This window comes from Simochromis diagramma, unplaced genomic scaffold, assembly GCF_900408965.1.
Source record: "Simochromis diagramma unplaced genomic scaffold, fSimDia1.1 OVJJ01000433.1, whole genome shotgun sequence".
Classification (NCBI taxonomy): domain Eukaryota; kingdom Metazoa; phylum Chordata; class Actinopteri; order Cichliformes; family Cichlidae; genus Simochromis; species Simochromis diagramma.
In genome coordinates, this window is record NW_024387031.1 from 2216608 (window position 1) to 2240016 (window position 23409).

Here is a 23409-nt window from a genome sequence, read left to right on the forward strand (position 1 = left end):
TGTTCCCACTAGTGCTTTCAGGTTAATCTCGTTGAAATGACCTTAACGCCACAACACGGCAAATCTCCGTTAACGAGCTACCGCCGATCGCCCTGTGCATGGGGCTAGACGGCCAACACGTTAACGAGCTAACTGCGCTAACACACTAGTTCCCACTAGTAATTGAGCATTGCATGACACATCCAACATACTGTTATACTTTAGTCCATGACTCGCTTACCTTCAGGGTCATACGTCACATGAAAACCAAAATAATTCCAAACGCCAGATCTGAATGAGAGTGGGGGAGGTCCATGTTGCAAGGAGAGCTTAACTTCTGTCTTGCTAGCTTGCCCTGCGCTCTTCCTTCTGACTATGCTGTCTGTGTTGAGCGCTCAGTGGATCTGCGCTCGACAGTGCAGCCTAGGCGGAGTAGTCGAACGTCAGAAGGAAAGTTGATAAAATAAATTACAAATGTTGTATTGTTCGATACATATGCGTACCGAACCGAAAGCACTGTATCGAACGGTTCAATATCGATACGAATATCGTTGCACCCCTAATATATATATATATATGTGTGTGTGTGTGTGTGTGTGTGTGTGTATATATATATATATATATATAAATATATATATATAAAATAAACACTTAATTGTAATTAACGTTTTTGCTTAAGTTAACTTAAAAATATTAAGTAAATTGAATCATTATTTAAAAACAAATAATTGTAATGGTAAATGGTAAATGGCCTGTATTTATATAGCGCTTTACTGGTCCCTAAGGACCCCAAAGCGCTTTACATATCCAGTCATCCACCCATTCACACACACATTCACACACTGGTGATGGCAAGCTACATTGTAGCCACAGCCACCCTGGGGCGCACTGACAGAGGCGAGGCTGCCGGACACTGGCGCCACCAGGCCCTCTGACCACCACCAGTAGGCAACTGGTGAAGTTTTGGTGAGCCTGTGGTCAGTTACCCATTCTCTAATGACAGGAATGGCCCCAATGTGATCTCCTGCTATTGTAGGTTTGACATGTTGTACATTTTGGGATGCTCTTCTGCATACCTTGGTTGTAATTACTGGAAACTGGGGTTGCTGAGTCACAGTTGACTGCAAATCATGCTGTTTGTGTGGAGCCCTTTCATGCAACAAATAAATGGCTGCTGCAACATAACAGCTTCCACTATTTTTCACACCGTAAAAGCAGGTAAACTAAATTCAGTCAGCTGGTATGACTGACAGGGAAATAAGGGTGGCTGAATGAGATTTTGAGGAAAAAAGGACAACACAGAAAAAGATGCCTTTTGAGAGAGGGATAACAAGAGGTAGGGAATGAGTAGCAAAGAATAAGTAAAGAAAAGTCCAGATGGTGACGACAGTGAAAAACAAACACATATGAACGAAAGGTGAGCGGGAAAACAAAAAGGTTCAGTTCTTAACATTTCTTAGAGCATAAGTCAAGAAAGGCCAGAAGCAATACCATGATATTAAAAGACAAAGATTAACAATGTGGCAATAAAGAAAGGCACAACAATACAATGACTTAAAATTCAATGCATGTCAGCAAGCTATCAAAAAAATTCACATGAGGTTTTTCCTAATGTGACTGCTATGATTACAGACTTACTCTTTTTGGCATTCAGTGCAGTCTTTTCCCATCTACAGCAAATTATTTTCTTTGGCTTGGCTTTGGTGTGGGACCAAAAATTCAAACAATTTCAAGCCATTATTAGTGACTGAGGCTTGGGATTTGTGAATTGAGCTTTTTACTTGTGATTCTTTTACCAAATAGTTTGTCCGTTTAGAAGGACATCAAGTCCAGATCGTTTTTCAAAATGGAAAACCTGGATCAGACTGATTGCTCTTAAGTTTGGCATGCAGTTGAAACCAGCCTCAAATATGTTGTGTCTGTTTCTGTTCTGTGTCCTGTTCTGTTTGTATATGTGCTTTTATTCTGCTGCTGTTACAACCAAATTTCCCCTTGTGGGACAATTAAAGGATTATTCTATGCTTCTATTCTAAATAACCAATAGAGGAACTGCAGTTTTTGAAATGCAATGTTCTAATTCAGTTGGCAAATATTGGTGCTTGTCCAGTCTCTTACAAAACACTAAGCATATATTTCCTGTGACTGGTCATCGACATCCAATTCAATTCAATTCAATTCAATTCAATTTTATTTATATAGCGCCAAATCACAACATAAGTCGCCTCAAGGCGCTTCATCCAGCAGGGCCAGATTTATTTGACTAATGAACACAGTATATTATCGAATCATTTTTGTGGTTTGTGTTTTAGTTTTTTTTTTTTTTTTTTACCACTGATAATGTCTGATAACAGGAGATGAGCAGATGTGAACACTGCTCTAGAATCCATTACCACAACCAGTAACACTGAAACCAGTCAGCTGATGTAGGTTATTATGACTGTATTCCTGGAGGCGCTTGGTTATAAGATCTAGGATACATGTAGAGGAACCCATGCAGAAGAAATTCAGGGAAGCCTGGATAATATTAGTCGGTTAACTTTTTTTTTTTATGCTATTGTTCACGTGCTATTGTAAGGTGACCTTGAGGGTCTGAAAGGTCCCTATAAATAAAATGTATTATTATTATTAACTGAGAAGCAGAAGAGTTTTGTGAGTCGTTGATGGTACAATAAAATGTTCTGCAGTTTCTAGACCCTCAGTTACAGACAACGGCTAACAGCTGTAGCTACCAGGACTTCTTGAATCATGTTTGGCATCATTCTTGGGTGTGGTCCAGTTAACTTCAGTTAATTCATGATTTAACGTATGATAAATAAATGTGTGATAAATATGCAGTTGATCTCAGTAAATCACATGATAACGTGGGGCTAGGTTTCACAATGGGTTCACCTGAAATCTTGGCTGATTGTAACCCACATCCGTTTTCACACCTTGACTCGTGTGATTAGGTAGAGTATCAATAGGGGGTCCATGACCCTCTTGGGGACACTCCACCAATTGCTCATAGAACTGAAGAAGCTTCTCGGATGAGAGGTGAAATGTTTTACATTAAACTTAAAGAAGTCCAGACGCTTTTCTTTCAAAGCCCCTTAGACTACGTGGATGACTCAGAACCTTCACAGACATAAATATGAAAAAGCAAATGACAAATCAGGAAGGGGCAAATACTTTCTGATCAGACTATACATGTACCTATTCTACAACGTACTTGGTTCACTTATTATATCCTGCAAATCTTTCTTATATGTCCCATAAATCATGCACTTCCTTCTCCCATATGGCTGCAATAGCAGGTTAATTAGCATTTGTGAAAGCAGTCCATCTGGTCTGTCAGAGAGTATCATCACCAAAGGATGTAATAGAGGAATGGTGTCCCTAAGCATACCATATGTTCTCGTTTCCCAGTGTGAACAACCAGGCAACCAGTCACTAAAAACACTTACTGTTTATTAAAATCGGCATTTATAGATATTTAGAGTCTATTAACAGAGGTTTTTCATGCCAAACTGGTAGAAAACAAACCCATCTGTTGGTCTATTGCCATCAATAACCACCTGAGAAAAGAGTGGAGAGTGTTTGTTGGTTTCATAACCCTCCAGAGTATCTCTGGTCAGTCACACTTTATGGTTCCTAGGATCACAGACTCCAGAGAAAAGTAAATGGGCAATAGTTGACAGCCTCTTTTTTAGGGGCATAAAGGTTGATTGTTTTATTTTAGGTTGCTTTTCCTTTCCTTTCCTTTCATTATGGATTAAGGGCTTAAAATCTATACAGAACAACTCTAACATAAACATTAGAGTGTTGGACATATAGCAGGCCAAAAAAGTATTGAAAACATTACCAATTTTTTAAGTAAACATATTTCTATTGGTGCTATTGACATGAAATTCTAGCCAGATATCAGCAATACCCATCCAACTGACACATTAAAAAAACAGATATGATTATCACTTTTTGGCACAACACCTGGAGCTAGGGGGCAATACAATCGTATGAGTGCTACTGTTTGACTGAGGAAGAATAAAGTAGTCGTGGTAAGCCAATCACATGACTACTTTAAGATGACAAAGCAACAAGGTGATATATACCAGGGTTTAAATTGTGTTGATAGGACACGTAAAACCAGAGTCATGATAAACATTTTTCCTCAATGGTTTCGTCACGTTTACTGTCTGAGGACAGCGCTATCAAGATCTCTCTGCTTATGACCAAACAAAAAACAGCCCGTTTGTGTTGGTGGAAAAATGTAACATGTCGACCAATCAAAAATGATATGACAACATGACATTTGGTTGTTAAGGAAGAGGGGGAAGTTTTAGGAGTGACGGCGAGAGAGAGAGAGAAAGAAAGAGCAGAAAAAGAGAGAGAGCGAGTTTTGGGATGTGAGAGATTTGTGACGTTTCGCGTGTTTGGAGTGTGTAGTTAATGTGTTGTCTTGTGTAGTTGGTGTGTGGTGTTGTGGATAGTTTTGTGCTGTGTGTCAGAACATTGAGGCGACTGCTGTCTTCAGGTAAAAAACAGGATGAGTGATACACCTGCTGCTGTCAGACCTGCAGTTATCAGGCTGTGATGTTCTCCTTCATAGTGGACAGAAATTATTTTTTGGAGTGGCACAATTAATTTGTGTGGCATCTTATTGAATGCAGAACAGCTGACTGTTATGTAAATAGTTTGAAATGGTTATTTAAAAAAGGAAAAAGTCAAATGGCTGCAAGTAACTTTCTTGTTTGCCAGTTTGTGCATATGATTTTTAAATTGACCATTTATATTTGCATTTAAAGTTATTAAAGTTATGAAATATGAAATATGATTCAATAAACATGTTTGTGGTTGTTACAGTAGAAAATATAACTTTTTCTACTCGGATTTTATGTTTTCTCTCTGACTTTAGATCAATTGTGTTAATACAGTATGTCAAAATGAAAACATAACTGTAAATTCAGGCACATGAGGTTGTGCTGAAAAGAATGATACGAAACAAGGCAAAGTAAATAGTTTTTAAAGGTGAAATGTAGAGGAAACATCAAAAGTAGTAAAAAATGGCCAATTATACCCTGGACCCCAGAGGGTTAAACTTTTTTTTTAAGTAACACAATAGTTACTTTTCAAGTAATTAATTACTTTTAGAATCTTGTAACTCAGTTCCTAACTCAGTTACTTTTTGGAAGAAGTAACTAGTAACTATAATTAATTGCTTTTTCAAAGTAACTTGCCCAACACTGGTCATTTGCAAACATCATAGTCCACAGAGACTCTTGCATTTGTCAACCTATTCATCACTAATGGGCTCAGAAGCAAGGGCTCACTGCTGCTCACTGATTGTTGCCTCTCTTTTCAGTCTGTGTTAAATATCTCTTTTCTATGGCTTGATGGTATGGTTCATCTTTATCCCTCTGTCATTACTACAGCTCTGTTAATCATTTTGTTCTTTAAAATTGGTAGAATTACACTTCTCCATTCCTCAGGAATTCTCTCAGTCTCTAAGACTTTGTTAAAAAGTGTGGTTAGAAAGTCCACTGCACTCTCAGGCATGTCAGTACCTCCAATGGTATGTCATCTGGACCAAGCACCCTTCCACGAACCTTCCTCCATTTGTCCTCCTCCCTCTTATTTTTTTTCATTCATTAGCACTGTTTCCACCACCTTAGCACTCTCTCTTCAGTCATCAGTACATTGGTGTCAGTATCCTTAATTACATGTATCCTTAATTAAAATTTTCCTTTACCAGCTCTCTCTTTGCTGTAAGCCTTGTGTCATGACTTCTGTCCATTTTCTCCATATCCCTGCCTATCCCATTTTTCTTTTATTAGTCTCTTCCATTGAATGCTTTCCTGTACTTCCTCATTCCACCTTATCCCCTTAACTCTGTACAGAGCACCCCCCAGACACCTTCTTGGCAGTTTTCCTCATCGCTTCAGCTATAAACAGCACAACATTAGCATGCAGCTGCAAAATCAGATCTCATATTTATAATAGGGTTTATTACACCAGGGCTAGAAGTGCCAGAAGTGGCAGGTAAATTATACCTTTCATATTTTCATTACTTCCTTCTTTCTCTATCTCGGATTAGGAGCATACAGCATTGTGCACACTAATGAGAGATAATTGCTGTTAGGGGTAAACTCTATTAGAGACTTAGAGATAGTCGTCATCAATTAATACTTAACTTGCTGGAAATGCCACTTAATGTTCATTTTATATTGAAGTATATGATTTGTAATAGACATGGATAAACCAAAACAAAAACAAAACAAAAACAAATCAAAAAAACGTTAATGTAATGGATGGGGTTAACCCTCTATTTGGCAAGGTTTCAGTATATGGGGAGGCTTGAACCAAGGTTAGTCTCAGTTGAGCCTTTTAAAATTATGGTGAACTACTGATGTTTGGTGTTTTGGCTCTACAGTACGGCCCAAGGACAGCCCACCTCTTTGCTGATGGTGTAGAGGTGACATAAGAGAGCATTTATGAAACTGAAATTAGAACTTCCAAAGTAGATTATCTTGCCTGCTGTAGTGTTTTATTTACAATACCAAAAAAAAAATCCATGTATCTATTGTTTTGTACTATTTGTCTCCATCTCATGGACAAGTTTCTGCATGAGAACAAACAGGGATAGCTCAGTAGGTAGAGTGTTTGCCCCATGATCGGAAGATCGGGGGTTCGACTCGACTGAACGGCTACCCTGAGGTACCCCTGAGCAAGGTACCGTCCCTACACACTTCTCCCCAGGTGCTGCATTGGTGGCTGCCCACTGCTTCACTGGTTGAATGGGTTAAATGCAGATCCATGTAATTTCCCTACGTGGACTAACACATACACATTATTTATTATTATTACATGGTCTCTTCCCCTCTACAATAATGGAGAGAAACCCCAACAATCAAATGACTCCCTTTAAGAAGCACTTGGGGAAAGTAGGAAGAAAAAAATTCCCTTTAAACAGCAAGAAACCTCCAGTGGAACCAGGCTCATCTCCTGAGACAGGTTTAGGGCTGAGGGGAGGAAGGCAAGACAAAAGTCACACTGTGGAAGAGACCAAGAGATTAATAATAACTAATGAGGAGCCTGAAAGCTGAAGGCTCTGCTTCCCATTCTACTTTTAAATATGGAACTTGCAGGAACTACAAGCAAGCATGCAGTCTGAGAGCAAAGTGCTCTATTGGGTGATATGGTACCATGAGGTCTTTAAGATGAGATGGCGCTTGATTATTCTTGTATGTGAGGAGGAGGATTTTAAGTTTGATTCTGAATTTAACAGGGAGCTAGTGAAGAGAAGCAAATGTAGGAGAATGCTCCATTTTTCTAGCCCCTGTCAATACTGTCGCATCTAGCATTTGAATCAACAAAACGGGTACCTAGCACATGCAAAAATAAAGTTTACAAAGCTTGGATTTTGGGGGTTGTGAAACCATAAATGTTATCTAAAATATACTGAATGCTGTACATAAGAAATTAAATAAATAATTTAATTTTTTTCTGACAAGAACAAAGCTTAGAAGCATTTTTCGATGTGATGTCCCAACTCATTAGTTCATGCCTTCCAAATTCAAAGCACATTTTCAAGTCATTCATGTAATCTTATATCTGTTTGCTGAAAGTTTAAAAAAAATATGCAAACTCTCTGAGCATAGCTTACTAAAGATGGCTAGTTAGAACAATTTATTCATTGTAAGCAAACAGTACTAAGAAAAGCTTGATTGAGTGAGCAATACTAAATGTTTATCCACCGATGTTAACATTTTAAGTCCAACTACAGAAAAAAAATAGTGGTACCTTACTATTTTTAATTTTGCTTAATTTTGCTTGCTTAAATTGAATGCAGCTAAATCACAGTATGGATTATCATCCTTGAAGAAATTCCTAGTACAACAACATTTATATAAACACTGTATGTAAGTACGATTTAAAAGTAATAATTTAAAAAACTTCTTGTAACTGTCACGGCGAGTGAGATGAGCCGTGTGGAAAATAAAGGAGGATCCAAACGCAGGCACTTGTACAGGTGTGAGGGTGGTTTATTAAACACAAAATAAATATAGACAAACAGCAAATGGAGCACAAACTAAACTAGACTGGAAACAACTAAACTACAGAGCACAAACCTGGACAAGAATGAGAACGAGCAGAGGAGAATGACGATGGACAGCAGGGAGAACACACGGGTGCGACATGGTGGATACACAGACGGACCAGCAACTACAAACACAGAAGACGCGACTTAAATACACACAGAGAAACACAGGGAGATTACACACAGGTGTTGAACACAGCTGGGAGTAATCAACAAGATGAGACAGAGGTAAAACTGAACACACACACTCACATGAGACGCAGACCTTCACAATAAAACAGGAACAAGAAACCATCACACAAAGACACAGACTCGACACTGAGAGACAGACAGAAAATGACACATGGAACTAAACTAAACCTGCAAAAACATGACAACTCAAAATACTGGGTCAAACTGACCCAGAACCGTGACAGTAATGGAGTGAAGATCAATCAAAACTTTTAAATGGTAAATGGTAAATGGCCTGCATTTGTATAGCGCTTTTCTAGTCCCTAAGGACCCCAAAGCGCTTCACACTACATTCAGTCATTCACCCATTCACACACACATTCACACACTGGCGATGGCAAGCTACATTGTAGACACAGCTGCCCTGGGGCGCACTGTCAGAGGCAAGGCTGCCAGACACTGGCGCCACCGGGCCCTCTGACCACCACCAGTAGGCAAATACGGGGTTAGTATCTTGCCCAAGGATATTTGGCATGCAGCCAGGAGGCAGCCTGGGATCGAACCACCGACCTTCTGATTAGTGGCTGACCTGCTCTGCCACCTGAGCTCTTTAAAAAAAAAAAAAAAAAGAATTAATAAAAGTATACTTGCCAAAATATTGCACATTGTTCTGCTGAACAACTAAGAAGTATATTGCCACTATTACCACTAATTTAAGAAAAATTAATAACTTATTAATAACCTTACAATGAAACAAAGTATCAGATTTAATTATTGTGTTACTAAGGTTTTTTTTGTTTGTCTGTGAAGGTTCTCAGTCATCCAGGTCATCGTAGTCAAAGGAGCTTTTTTTTGTTTGTTTGGGGGTTTTTTGTTTTTGTTTGTTTTTTCTTTCTTTTCTTTTTTTTTTCCTTTTTCTTTTTTTCTAAAAAAAAGTAAATAAAACAGACCAGGTGTTGCGATGTGAATTATGCGAACATTTGTCCATTGAGCTGCACCTCTACAACAGCTCGTGAGGAGAGAATTGTTCATTTGACTCTTATAAATGCTAGATCTCTAATAAACAATACTTTTCTGTTAAATTAATCCTTCACATCTGGTGAATTGGACTTTATGTTTCTGACAGAGACTTTGTGTTGGTGATTTTACCCCATTCTCAGAACTTTTTCCTCTTGACTGTATGTTTTCCAGTTCCCCTCGAACTACAGGCAGAGTTCTGGGCCTAACAACTGTATTAAAATCCAGTTGTGTTACTAAGTTTAAGTTTTCCATAACTTTGTATTTCAAATTAATATGATATAATTAAAATAATATGTATTTATTGTACAGCCACAACTGCAGTCTGAGGCTCAAACAACATATGTGTTTTGCATTCAAACACAGAAGCTTAGTATGTTGTTATGTTTTAAGGATGTTTTGCTTCCCATTGAAAATTACAACATCTTTAACATTGTCTCAACTTACCTTTACTACGCTGGCAGTGATGTGAGTTGGAAATGCAATGACCTTGAACCTGGAAGTGAACCTGCAAATCTTCACTGACCACACCATCTGTGACGGAGTCCTCATCTCTCCTGGTGTCCTGCAATGAAACAATAATTTTCTTTAGAATAATTGAAATATTTACTCTTCTTAAAACATTTTTTCTGCATTTGCTACAGAACAGACTTTAAGATAGACAATTAAGCTGCATTATTACACTGTTACCAAAAAATACTGTAAATGTGATATAAACAATTATCCCATCCATGCACCAACCACCTTGGGGCCGCAGCTCCTAGCAGCAGTCTCAGCTATGGCAGTGCAGAACATTGTCCATTCTGACTCATGGTTCCCAGCCTCCTTTGTTTGTTTACGTTTTGACAGAGATGGAAGCGGAAGCGCTCCCGCACTGAAGCCTTCCACACCTGCAGCTAATCGGACCTGACCGGCTGGCAGTAATTATCTGCCATCTCGGGGCTGTCTATTTAACAGTGTGGTCGGGTATCAGCCAGCGCCGGAGCATTAAGCAAAGATTGGTAGTACTGCCATGGAAGTATTTTGGATAGACGTGTTTTCTCGGGATTGCCTAGTCATCGCTCTGTGTGCTTGTGTCACTAGAGATCAGGATGGAGAGGAGTTCACGGGAGATGTACTACTGACCACAAATAACATTTTGGAGTCGCTGTATATTCACTTCACCTTTTATTGTGTACAGAACTGTTGTTGTTTTACTTCACTGTAAATAAACCCACTATTCTTCCTGAAGGAGCTCTGCATTCAAGTCCGCTCTTTCACCACACTGTGGCAGTCGACCAGGAGTTGAAGATCTCCTGTCAGACGTCCCTAGTACACCCTTACTTTTATTTTGAAAAAGTGCTATGCAAACCGTGTTGACAGAGATAGCGTACAGAAAAGGTACAGAAGGTGGAATAATAATAATAAAGATTAGGATAACAATACTGTGAATGCTTGATCAGCATTCCCACTAATTACGCACTACAAGGGCTGCTTGGCCTTGGAAACAACTGCCATGAAGCTTGAATTGCACATGATGTATGAGAACAAACACATTACAAATACTCACTCCCTATAGTTTTGTCTCTGTTCAAGTATTGTATCATCTGGGATAAGACCAAACCATGAACAATGTGTCATAAACAACAAATTATTCTTTTAATCTAAAAGGGACAGACAGGTGAGCTATTTTACACATGTAGATTAAAACAGCGGTCCCCAACACCCGGGCCTCAGACCGGTACCGGTCCGCGAGAGTTGAGGCTCAGGTGTGAAATGTATGGTTTTCAGGGTTTTTAATCGGTTTTCAGCGTTATTTTGTTATCGTTTTTATCGTTAGCTCGGTTTCCTGGGTCTTTTCACGTGTGTTATGAATAAATCTTAGTAGTTTTATTTTGTTGTATTTATCCGCGACACCTTAAAGGCCGGTCTGTGAAAATAATGTCGGGCATAAACCGGTCCGTGGCGCAAAAAAGGTTGGGGACCGCTGGATTAAAACACAGTGAAGGAGTTAGCTCAAATTAGGTAGGCATCTTTCAGAGGCCCTGGTCTATGAGATCTTCAATTCCTACCTTCAACAGTGCTTTGACAGCATTCTGAGGGAGGCTGGGGACACTGAGTCTGAGTGTTCTGCAAGTCAATTGCCAAAGCTGCTGCATAGAGCTGTGGGGGCAAGTTGATTGGTCCCTATCTTGGCAGTGACCCCAAAACCAGATGATAGGCATCTGGTTTTGGGGAAGTGATGGTAGCTGTCAAGGTGAAGAAGGAATCCTATCATGCTTGTTTGACTTATGGGGCTCTGGAGACAGCTGACGGGTACCAACAGGCTAAATGGACTGCAGTCCTAGCAGTAGCTGAAGCAAACATTTGGGTGTGGATAGAATTCAGTGAGGCCATGGATCAAGAGTTTTGGAGAACCTTGAGACAATACTGTCAAACTGTCTGGTGATTCAGGTTTCATAATGCGGAAAATACTGGACCCAAAGAGGAGACTGTCAATAAACATCTTAAACGTGCCAAATATTTACTCCAAACGGTGAACTGTGAAAAACTAGTAAGTTGGAGGTGCCAACAGTGTCTTCCCTGCCACAGAAGAGATAGGAAGTGATAAGAAGTCCAGAAGAGGAATATTGTTTACAGAGAGGAGTTTGATAAAGTGTGTCAGTGTTGCAGCAGAATGGAGTCATAGAGAGGGTCTGTGGGTGGGTGGTGGCAAACTAGAAGTGAGAGCAACATGCACAGAGTGGGCAGGCTGGTGCAGATGAGTCTTTCCTTTGACAGGCTCCAGTGAACGGGGATGAAGTGGGAAAGCTTTGCTGGAGGTTTCCACGGCCAGAAGGTGATTGTGTTTCAAAGGCAGCAAAGTTTCCAAGAGAGGTGGAAGCAGGCAACTAGTGTGTAAAAACAGGCAGCAAAAGTAGCTTAACATTCATAATAGTGATGATGATTTAGCAAAGAACTCCTGCGACCTTGATATACCCATCGCTGGATTACTAAATGTGAAGCACATGCAGGAAGGAAGGAACTGTGGGGAAACTCCTCTCAAGAATGGATCCAGCAAGAGGAGCCAGCCCAGCAACTCTACCTGACGCCTACAAAAAAAAGGTTAGAGGAACAAAGAAAAACAGGCAACACTTAACACCTAACCAGCCACACTACAACATCAGTAAGGGGAACCAGCATGCTGCTCACACTGTATACAGTGGGGACAGAGTGCTGCTGCCTACAGCTGAGGAAATAATTCCACCATGTGGTAGAAGTAATATTTCAAGGAACTACTCAACCCCAATGACACACCTTCTACAGTGAAAACAGAGTCTGGCAATTAATTGCCCACTGTGACTGATGTCAGTGAAGTAGTGAAAAAGCCACTCTCCACTGGCCAGGCCCATGGGGTGTATGAGATTCTCGTTGAGTTCCATAAGACTGGTTGCTGTAGTGTTGTCTTCTCAAAGAAAAGATATGTCTTAAAAATGTAAAGGCATCCTAAATTCAGACAAAACTCAGATCTCTGTATATTGTTCCCTAAAGATCTTACATTAAATCTGGATGTCTAGAGTAAGTAACGGGATGGCATTTCTTTGGTTCCCAGTGAGGAACCTGGGAGTCATTTGTTGTTTTCATACATTAAAGGACATATCTTGATCAAAAATATGCAGGAATGCTGTTTCCATCTGTACAATATCACTGAAATTAGAAACATTCTGTCTCAGAGTTCATGCATTCATTTCTTCTGAGCTGGACTGTTCCATGATATTCTGCTACTTAGATGTTCTCAGAGGTGTAGAACAGCCACTGATTTAAACAAGTACTGCACCCCACTTAGACACAGTTGATAAAACAGAAAGGACTTTAATACACTATTAAAATAACTTTCTGTATAATGTGAGTTGTGAATGGCAGAATCCTTAACCCCCAGCTGTTGCAGGTAAAGTCCTTGACACTGATCAATAATTCAGACCTGTGAAAACGCTGTATATTATTGACATTTTGTGCTACAGGACAGCAGAACTCTTTCTTTCAGTCTTATAACTTTCCAGTAGAAAGGGTCTCTTGTTGTTACAGATCATTTCTGGAAAGCTCTGACTCAGTGTCCTCTATTTTGGTCTAATTAAATGATGTGTCAGCATAAATGAATTCCACTCTGTGGTGTGCAAATAGGCAGACAGGTTTGTGTGTAGGTTTGTGTGTGTGTGTGTGTGTGTCTGGGGGTGGGGGGGGTGCATTTGGGGGTGATTTTGGAAAAATGGTAGCTACACTAAAAGGTGATTATTGCTGATTAGCATCAAACACCTGCATGCCCACATCATCAGCAGCTTAATTTGTGATTGTTGAACTTTCCCATGAGTCATTCTGGTTGTAAAAACTTTAAAAGTGGCACAAATGTCACCTTTGAAAAGAATGAATTATAGAGAAAATATATTATTGTCTGAAACATATTACAAGTATATATATATATATATATATATATATATATATAAAGTATAATCTGTTTGATGCCTGAATGATTATCAAAATCAACACAACACTAAGAAATAAATTCTACTTTCTTTTGGTCTTAAAGTCTTTCAACTGAGCAACACTGGATAAGAGAAGTGGAACAATAAGAGCACAATACATCATAAAAATTTACCCACTTTTCAAAGAATGGAAAACAAAGACTTACTGTTAACATGCTCATATCTTATACTGGATTACGTCCAGTAACTCTTTTTGAATCAGGTGAATGAAATTAGTTTTTGAGAAACAGGATTACTGTGTGTTAGGTCTGCAAACATCTGTATTCCACCACTGTGACGAGCAAATGCATTGTCTTTATTTCAATGCCAGTTTTTTTGCAACTTGTAACTGAAGGCCCTGCCTCCCATTGTCCCCCATTGTCTTTAAACTATGTACATGTAAAACTGTAGCTGAGGCCTCTCAAGTGCTAGTGTGCATCGTTTATAGCAGTGACTATAAATGAATATTATGTCCTTGCATCATGTTTAAAAGTACTTGTAAAGTACTTGTAACTGAACCTTGCCAATTTTAACAATACATAAAATACATAAACGGCACATTGTTTCACTGCACCATCTTGTGGAATATTCATATTACAGGAAAGTACAGCCAGGCCCTATTTTAATATTGGGGGGTACTGTCTCTCTTTAACACAATGTGTAGATGTTTTGGACAATGTCATAGAACTTGTTTCTTCATAATTGTGATAGCATTGGTCAATTTGGGGAACTTTGAATCTCTTTTTTTAATTAACAACATTTTACACTAATGTATGTTTAGTACTGCAGAGTGTACTTTGGGTAAATTGATTCCCTTTCCCATGATTGTTTTAGTAAAGTCTTCATATAGCATGAGGTTGTAAAGCTGCTTGCTAACAGGTGGTCTTTATACTCTACTTTAGTAGATTCTGCTTCTTGTAAAAAGGATGTAGACATAATATATGGGTACAGACACAGTTGGAAATGCTGTCTAAGTAGTGGGGAAAGGGAACGAATGGGTGGGTGTGAAACTGCACACATTGTGCTGGCATCATGCAGCATACGCTGTGCTGCTAAGCACTGCCCTGACTGTTTACTTAATAGAGTATAGATACTGCAATGGCTAGGAGCCAGGCTGGACATGATATATGACAAGGAGGAAACTGCAGCAGGAAGAGTGAGATAGAGCATGTTACAACACACACACACAAACACACACAGTCATACAGTACACGCCATCTATATTCAAATGCCACTCCATATTAAAGTTGCAGACTACTGTGGCATCTAAGTGCTGGTGACCAGATAGCTATGTTGTATATAAAGTGGTTTGCTCCAGAGAGGAAGATGTATTGTATGTGGTCAACATGAGAAACAAGTAAGAAGAAAGTAGCAAAGACACAAAGAGGGAGAGAGAAGAGAGACTGGGAGAGGGAGCAAATGCAGGTTAGACTGCAATGCTGCAAAATGTATTGGAGATGGTTTTATAGCTTTACTTCATGTTTAGACAATTTAACAAACCTCTACTGCCACTCTGTGGTCTGAAAAGGTAGTAAAGTGTGAGAAATAAATAAAGCAAACTGAGTGAAAAAATTGTGTTCTCCTCCAACCCTGTGCCCAGTATATGGCAATAATGTACCTTTAGACTAGAAGAGAAGAAATCTTTGCTCACCTACACTTATGGATCACATGATCCAAAAGGTTGGCATTGATACGTAATTCAGAAAAGAATATGTATAGGAAGGTTTCGGAGAAGCAATAGCATCTTCACATCAATCAGGTGACCAATCAGGTGTCCATTGGTGACCATGGATAGGATAAAATATGTCCTGTTACGCAACCTTGAGCGGAGCATTTTCAGTTGCACCCAACTGTGAAACTGGATGCTCTTTGGCTAATGATTCTTCAAGCCTGAGTCAATGCCCTGGGTAGTCCCTCCTCCTGACTCTGAGTTTGATATCATTTAAGATAAATGGACTTAATGTGCTTTTCAGTGTGACCTGAATCTAATGACTGAGCCCTGAAACTGAAGAAACAAATCACGTCATTTTGGCATCCCACTTTTTCTGTAAAGCATTTCCATTTGCTAGAGACAAGTTTGATATAGGCAAAAAGCAGACGTTAACCAAAACCTGAGCATATGCCTAACCATGGATAAGTCACAGTTAACCTGACATTTGCTGCCAATGATGTCTTTCTAAGGAAATTAGATTTTTAATCTCAATGAGATTTTTACATTATATATATATATATATATATATATATATATATATATATATATATATATATATATAAGGACTGCTTATAATAATAATAATAATAATTATTAATTATAATAATAATAATTAAAAAACAATATAACCTAGTGGATGTTAAGAGGTTAACTATACCTGAGACATCCACCTCAATCACCCATCTAGGCTAAGCCTAAGCTAGATACTGTAGGTTCCTAATCAGCTTTAATATGTTAAGAAGGTAAAAATAAGGAAGGTGTCATGAAACTGTTAAGAATAAGTCACAGCAGTGTGAACAGTTCTCTCCTTATGATCAAAAAAATCCAACTTGGTGTATGTGATTTTTGACACCACAATGAAACAGTGCATGTCCTCATTATTTGTAGAAAACATGTAGCAGAAAGATGACATAATGCCAGGGCTGCAGCGAAAAGGACTAACAGGAGAGTGACTCGAAAAGGGCACTGGAATGTGGAAAATGTCACCCAGGCGAAAACATCAATGTGATTTTCTTGTGAGATCTACTCTGTTAAGGAAATATGTGAAGACTCATGTCATTTTTTATTTTTTTGCATGATTTTGTGTTTTTTCTAAAGAGTTTCAATGTACCTCAGCAATAACAATGAACCTGATCGTAACACTTTGATCTAAAATGTGCATATGTTCAAAAACTAGTTTTTATAGTGTAATCACTCAAAAAGTGAGACAATTTAAATTGTGTAACAGAATTAAACAAATCAAGAAAATCTGCTGACTGTGACATCAAATAAAACACTAACACAAAGCTCACAGGCACGATAATATGATTTTAGAGTGCTGGAGCAGCACTTTGTTTCAGTGACAGTAAAAATATAAATGAAGGTATGCCTGAGGCATACATGTGCAGGGTTTCCCTAGGAAATTGGTTTGCTGCTTCCTTCAGACTCTATTGGCTAAAATATTGTGATTCTCTTACATCAGCCAGATATTCGAGTTGCACTGCAGAAAGTTGTTCTTCTCAACTGAGCCTGCAATGTGATCAATCAAACAATCTCCAGCTTCACCTGCTGAGTTGAATCTGATCCTGGTGCTTCTTGTGTCATAACATCCTCTGATATTGTGTATTTCAGGTTAGGAAATTCAGCAGGAAACCTCAGTATAACAGTAGCAGCTATGTGTGTAGTGCACTAAAACCCTTAATGAACCATTGATTTACAGTATAATTACAAGATTCTACTGTAATTAAAATTTGCCGAATGAGTCTGCAATGATGTTAGAGAAAAAAAAAACGATTATGCCAAAGGAGATTGCAAAATATTTTTATTTTTGGGCACTGCTAGTACAATTTTGTTATCCTGAGTATTTTACTTGAGAGCCATTAAATTCAAATAACTGATATTAGGGCATGTATAAAAGTAATATCTTTTATTTTGTCAGTCATTACTAATTACATCCATTATTGGATTTTTCAACAATATAATATTAGAGTATGTTATATGTTAATCACAGGCTTTGTGCAATCCATAATGGCTTTTTGCAAATTATAGAGTGTAGAGTTGATGGGCTGTGGTTAGAAATGGTAACCACAATAGTTAATAACAAGTGAGTACAAAACTATCACAATAAAAATAATAAAAACAAAAATCTTCATTACTCTTAAGTAACAAAACAATAACCATACCTGCATAAGAACACTGCTAGCATAACATTTTTATGTGGTGTACACCCTGGACAAGTTGACAGCCTTTATCAATCCAGAATATGACAAATGAAGGGAAAAAGCATAGCAAGGGTCCAACATAAACTTGGGTGGACTCATCACGGAAATAGCTAAGCTGGATAAACATTAAACAATAAATCATAATGATCTTAATGAGAGGACACAAAGTGTTTTGTCTTACAGTTTTTCCAAAGGTCCCTTCCAAATAGAATAAATAAATTAAATAAAACTGAGCTATGAGTTGATCAGAATTTCACAGGGCTCTCACAAAAAACAAATATTTTCTGTCGCAAAACATAATTTCTAATAAAAACACTAAAGATAAAACAGTCTGAAAGCCATAAAATTAATTTTCCACAATAGTACGCAGTGTGTCCTTAAAAAAATAAGAAGTAGAACATATGAAGAACTGAAAACTATCTACACCAGATGAACAGTATCCTTAAGTAATTCCCTTAAGATAAGAAAAGACCTGATATAGGACTTCACTTCCATCTACTGTTGAAAATCATTGGTTTTGGTTCAAATCATCCTCAGTATATAAGCAGAAAATCATAAAAAGAGGTACATTGTGTTTTACTGTGTCTACAACATGACAGAACATGACAGTAGAAGTATACCTGGATACTGAAACACACAATGGTACAGTATTGGTCATAGATTGGAGTCCCCAAAACCTAAACTTCGGTATTATTGTAGAAGTGCGAGACCATATTGACAGAGAAGAGAACAAAAGGCAGGTTATTGAAATGTCCTTTAAGAAGCTCTGGGATCTATTTCTGAAGACTAGCTTAAAAACATACAAGAAACCCTGCCTGAGAGAGGCTACATTGTTGAAAGTGTCTCTTCATTGTCAGCTTTCCCTCCACTTTGGCTAAAGCCCCAGTTCCAGCTGAAGAAAATCAGCCCCAAAACATATGGTGAACAATACCATGCTTCACCATGTGTATGAAGCGCAGAGTTTTGTTTGTGGAATTATGGCCAAAAAGTCAACCACTGACTCATCAAACCATAACACATGCCTTTCCACATTCCTTTGGAACACTTGATATATAATATAATGTTGCAAAATTTACCTAGGCTCTTGCAAACTTACCTCATAATACAAGCATATAAAGAACAGATTAAAGAACCAGTATTTACCATAAAGTTCTGAAGCTCTATTACTTGTTGATAACTGTTACTGTACAATCAAGAGAACAGTTCACCCTGCCCGTGATAGGGTTACCAGGGCCCCACCCTGGAGCCAGGCCCAGGGAGGGTGCTTGAGGGCGAGCTTCTGGTGGCCGGGCCTTAGTCCATGGGGCCCAGCCAAGCACATCTGTGCTGTCATCTATGCTTATGCGCCAAACATCGGTTCTGAATACCCAGCCATTTTGGAGTCCCTGGGCAGGGATTCTATTAGTGTGATTAGAGCATGCTGTAGGTATTACAGGTACTGCACTGCAGTGGTTTGCATCATATCTATCTAATAGACTCCAATTTGTTCATGTAAATGGAGAGTCCTCTTCACACACTAAGGTCAACTATGGTGTTCCACAGGGTTCAGTGCTAGGACCAATTCTGTTTACATCATACATGCTTCCCTTAGGCAGTATCATCAGAAGATATAGCATACATTTTCACTGCTATGCAGATGACACCCAGCTCAATCTGTCCATGAAGCCAGATAACACACACCAATTAGTTAAACTGCAGGAATGTCTTAAAGACATAAAGACCTGGATGGCCGCTAACTTTCTGCTTCTTAATTCAGATAACGCTGAGGTTATTGTACTCGGCCCTAAAAATCTTAGAAATATGGTATCTAACCAGATTCTTACTCTGGATGGGATTACCTTGGCCTCCAGTAACACTGTGAGGAACCTTGGACCTTGTTTTTGACCAGGACATGTCCTTCAATGCACATATTAAACATATATGTAAGACTGCTTTCTTCCATTTCAGCAACATCTCTAAAATTAGAAATATCCTGTCTCAGAGTGACGCTGAAAAACTAGTTCATGTATTTATTACTTCCAGGCTGGACTACTGCAATTCATTATTATCAGGAAGTCCAAAAAACTCACTGAAAAGCCTTCAGCTAATCCAAAATGCTGCAGCAAGAGTCCTGACAGGGACTAGAAAGAGAGAGCATATTTCTCCTGTTTTGGCTTCCCTTCATTGGCTTCCTGTTAAATCCAGAATTTAATTCAAAATCCTGCTCCTCACATACAAGGTCTTAAATAATCAGGCCCCATCTTATCTTAATGACCTTGTAGTACCATATCACCCTATTAGAGCACTTCGCTCTCGCACTGCAGGCTTACTTGTTGTTCCTAGAGTATTTAAAAGTAGAATGGGAGGAAGAGCCTTCGGTTTTCAGGCCCCTCTTCTGTGGAACCAGCTTCCAATTTGGATTCGGGAGACAGACACTATCTCTACTTTCAAGATTAGGCTTAAAACTTTCCTTTTTGCTAAAGCATATAGTTAGGGCTGGACCAGGTGACCCTGAATCCTCCCTTAGTTATGCTGCAATAGACGTAGGCTGCCGGGGATTCCCATGATGCATTGAGTTTTTCCTTTCCAGTCACCTTTCTCACTCACTATGTATTAACAGACCTTTCTGCATTGAATCATATCTGTTATTAACCTCTGTCTCTCTTCCACAGCATGTCTTTAGCCTGTTTTCCTTCTCTCACCCCAACCAGTTGCAGCAGATGGCCCCGCCCCTCCCTGGGCCTGGTTCTGCCAGAAGTTTCTTCCTGTTAAAAGGGAGTTTTTCCTTCCCACTGTCGCCAAAGTGCTTGCTCATAGGGGGTCATATGTCATGGTCCGCGGCTCTGTGTCCGAGGAGCGGTTGGGATGCCCAGGTGGCCACGCCTTCGGGTGGGGCCGTCGTCTTCACTCCCGTTCCACGCCATCATCAGGAGGACTATTTAACCCCGCATGGCCAGCTGCTCCACGCCAGTCTGTCAGTCACCATTCAGTGGTAACTTGGCCCCTCACGAAGGTTGATGTGGAATTTCTGGTTTCTATGAACTGTGTTAATCCTGTCACTGTGTGCTCAGGTTATTGTCCGGTGGATTCAGGCACCCACCTGCCTGTCCTCCTGCCCGCCTGGAGTTCAGCAAAACCGCCTATCATCCTCTCCGTCTCCCTGGAATTCTCTCCCGTTGACACTCACCCCTCCCTCCGGTTCCCACGGTCCAGCCCCGATCGTAAGATAAATAGCTCTACCCCTGTCGTATGCTGTTATCTCCCTGTTCTCCAGTAACTCTCTCCCCTTTCTGTTGCAGCCTCCCACTATCCTGATCACGGCATCCCCGAATCGTTTATCTCCCGGTCTCTTCTGTTCTAACATTAAAGCAGCGTGTTCCCTTTGGTTATTCCGGGTCACCTTTAGTTAAGAAATAAAGTTTATTTTGCGTGCATTCCTGCGTGTTGTGTTTGCTTCTGGATGCAGCTTGCGTGCTAGAACTATGGTTCTTGACATCATATGATTGCTTGTTTTTTCTCTGTATCTATTATTGTAGGATCTACTGTACAATATAAAGCACCTTGAGGCGACTGTTGTTGTGATTTGGCGCTATATAAATAAAATTGAATTGAATTGAAAAAAACAGCAGAAATGAGCTTCCTCCAAAGGGAGGCTGGCCTCTCTCTTAGAGATAGGGTGAGAAGTACGGCCATCTGGGAGGGAGTAAGAGTAGAGCCGCTGCTCCTCCACATTGAAAGGAGCCATTTGAGGTTGTTCGAGCATCTGACATCTGGGTAAGGTGTGCTGGCCATGTCCCAGCAGGAGGAGACCCCAGGGCAGACCCAGGACATGCTGGAGGATGGATGGATGGATGGATGGATGAATGGCAGGTTTAATAAAACAAGGCAATCATGTGTGAAAAAGATTTTTTCTTCTTATCTCAGAAGCTGTAAAAGTGTCAGGATTGTCCAGATTAATGCTAGTCAAGTCAAATGGTCATTGATACAATCAAATGTATAAGTAAATAAATAAATAATAATAATAAAAACAAGTTGTTGTTTTTTATTTAATCTGGCATTTTTACAAATTTGTGAAAATTATAAAGTGGAGTGAAATGTATCCTAACAGAAAAGGTAACATTCAGACAAACAGGTAAATAAAACACAGATCTCATGGCCATCATTAAACAGAGTATCAGCCGAGTTATTAGTAGGCAGAGCTAGCTAACAAAAAAGATTGTATGCCATATTATGGCTCAAGTAAAAATTTACTTAACTATAACTTTGGATGTACATTTTGGAAGGTTAATGAAATCAGACTGGTTGAAACCCTCTGCCTAGAATATATCCGGAAGCATCAGAATATTTGAATAATTGATGCAGCTTCATGTAGACTGAAGCACGTTTTAAATTAACTGCTGTACACATGGGTTTACATATTCTCTGTAATGGCTATAGGTATCTAATAACTAAACAGCAACTAAATATAAACTTCGAGTGAGGTAGTGGTGTTTTCTGTACCTCGTTTACTTCTACCTCAAAGTAGATGTGGGACCTGGTTTAGATCGGGTTTATTTTTTAGAGTTTTCTGTTTCACAAAGAACACTTACTTATAATGTGTCACTTAACAGGGTAACATACATTGTGATCCTATCCTGCTTGCTAGTAGGTTTTTAGCATAGTGGGTGCACATGTACAAAGGACAGAGGAGTGGTGTAGTCTGGGCTAAGGCAGACCTTATTGTGCAGATGACTGTCTAAATCCATAACATAGTCAGCAGGGGTCAAAGGACACATGGCTTCTCAGGAAGTTAAGGGAACACTTGATCATGGCTTATTTTTCCCTAGTTTAGCTTTTTAGATTCAGAATGGTTTATGCTTCCTACCTGGACAGACTGATCCATGAAATTTAAGTGATTTTATGTTACAGTGTGATGATAGAGAGAACCCTTTATTTTTCTGACAAGCTTTCTTCTGCTGCCAGCCATTTGTTTTTACCCTTCAATTCTTCATTCTCAATCATACCCTACTGTCAGTGGAATATCACTTAAACTGGAATTTAGTGAGAAGTTCTAAGTTTCTTAGAAGTTACCTTAGTGAATCTAAGGTAACTTCTAAGAAACTTTTCTCACTCAAAAACAAAGATGTACACATCAGGGCATCAGGGAGAAAGCTTTGCTCTTCAAAAGGAAAATTACTGTCCACAGTCTGCAGTTTGCTAAAGATCACAATGACAACCAAGATGAAAACAAATTACAGCTTTGTTGCTTTATATGAGAAGCATTATAGGGCAGCAAAATGCTGCTTTCTAGGGTAACAATCTTATACAATCTGTGGAACACGGTGGTGGCGATAGAATTGCAGCACAGATAGGTCAAAATATGAACAAAGGATACAATCACACAAGGTGTAGCAGACACACAAGGAGGATCATCTGTCTTGCTCTTTTGATCTGTCTCTTACTTATTCTGTTTTATCCTCATCCTTGTACCTTTCATTTATTTTTTCTTTGCTCATTTTCTCATCTCTTCCTCCATTTTATTTGCACTGCAGGGCAGTCCAGTTACGAATCTTAACAGTATTAGATGTGAATGTATTTAATTCAATTCAATTTTATTTGTATAGTGCCCTACAATAAAACAGAAATAAACTCAACAATCTGACAGTACCCTATGACCAAGCCCTTGGTGACAATGGGAAGAAACCTGCAGCAGAACCAAGGTCACCTGATCCAGCCCTAATTAAATGATTCATCAAAATGAACATTGTTAAGCTTAATCTTAAACGCAGAGAGGGTGTCATCTCCCAAATCCAAACTGAG